Source organism: Hevea brasiliensis, chromosome 16, assembly GCF_030052815.1.
Source record: "Hevea brasiliensis isolate MT/VB/25A 57/8 chromosome 16, ASM3005281v1, whole genome shotgun sequence".
Classification (NCBI taxonomy): domain Eukaryota; kingdom Viridiplantae; phylum Streptophyta; class Magnoliopsida; order Malpighiales; family Euphorbiaceae; genus Hevea; species Hevea brasiliensis.
The window spans coordinates 36,232,378-36,234,266 of record NC_079508.1 but is presented as its reverse complement, the minus strand read 5'-3'; positions in this window follow the sequence as shown (position 1 = coordinate 36,234,266).

Sequence of the window (1,889 nt, the reverse complement as noted above, 5' to 3'; positions counted from 1 at the left end):
GATTTTCAGCTGAAATTCTAAAAGTTCAAGGTGGCAATTCTCCATTTGGGTTCTTTCATTCTATTTCTTCTCATGTCTTTTCTTTATTTATAAACTTGATTGTAAAACTCACCAAGTGTGGATAGTTTTTTTTTATTCTAGGTTTAACGATATAGCACTTTCAATTTAATTATGGATTTGGTTTTATTTTATTTAGTATATTGGGTATTTTATTCTTTGATTCAATCTCTTGTATTCTTAATGCATGCTATATATTGGTACCTACTTAGTATTGATTCTAGATATTAATTGAAGGATTGAAAGGTAAGATTAATATTAAAAAAAAAAAGATTTTGAACTTAGGGTTCTTAATCTAGAGATAGGTTGAAATTATATGTGAATTTAACAATTAATCAAAGAACATAATGGGTTTTAATAAATTTAATTGCCATGAAAGTAGGGATTAAGTTAATTCAAATACAACTTGAGTGCCTTTAAGAGAGGACTTAAGATAACTTATGATTAATTTCCTTCAAAGTAATAATCTCTCATTTATTGAATGAATTAGATTGATTCTATAATTGATTAAGTGTGAAAACCTAGCTTTAGAATATTTTTATTAATCAATATTCTAATTCAGTTAATTATTTTAGATTTTATTTCTTTTAATTTAGATTTAATAACTATTTTTATACAATTCGATTATCTAGATAATTAAAATCATTATAATTTAGTACTCAATATGATCTTTGTGGGAATGATACTCTACTTACTACTTTATTACTTGTTAACAATCCATGCACTTGCAGGATTGTAAACCAGTAAACAAGTTTTTGGCGTCATTACCGGGAACCGGTGCTTGATATCAAATGATTAGTGATTTGATTAATCTAAACATTCTTATTTCCTTTATAGTTTTTTTTTTTTATATGTCTAATTTATTTTACTTGTTTTCCTTGTCAGTATCATTGAGATGATTCATCAGGAAGTTTTCACAAGTTTATTCAATAACACAATGAACCTTTTTATGATGCTTAGAGAAGATTTAATGAATTGTTAGAGCAATATGTGAATAATAATATTTCAAATCATGACCTCACTCTTAATTTCTACAATGGTTTGGATGAAGCGATAAGGAATTGAGTAGATAATGAAGCTTGGGCTATTGGTGATCATTTTCTTTAAAGAGACCATGAGAATGCCATTCACTTGTTGAATGGCACAGCAGATTTTGATTACCATTGGTATTGCGATCCTTTAGTGCAGTGTTGGAGTCACCAATACCCCCCACACATTTATCAACTTAACATTCACACTAACCATTCGAGCTATAATTGGAGAAGGGAGTGAGACTTAAAGAGGTGATAGCTCCATTAGAAAATTTTAACAACCTAATGGTGAATAATGAGCTATCACTTTATAAGGAGAAATTAAACAAACAAGGTTGGGAGAATGAAAAAGCTTTATAGGAATTTGAACCTATAGAAAAAGTTGAGCCTCAAGAACAAAATTCCTTTAAATATGACTTACCAGTAGAGTTCCCACAAGAACAGGAGTTACTTGAAGAAGAAATAAAACCTATAGCTAAAGGAAACAACTATTTTATAGTTGGGGGGGCATTGGAATGGTGCTTACATGAAGACAAATCAGGAATGATGGTGGTAGATGAAGAAATTGATGAGAATATCAATTTAAGTTCATTGATGGTGCTTACACATACACCACTAGAAAACCCTTTTTTGTCATGGACACCTCCTACATCATCATATGTCCTCCATGAGCTATAGAAGTCCTCATCCCAAGCGTATCACTCCAAACCAAGTGTTGATATGCTACATGCAAAATTATTTCAAATCTTGTCAATCTTGAGGGTACTACAAATCAAGACCCATATGTGCTGTTATATAACA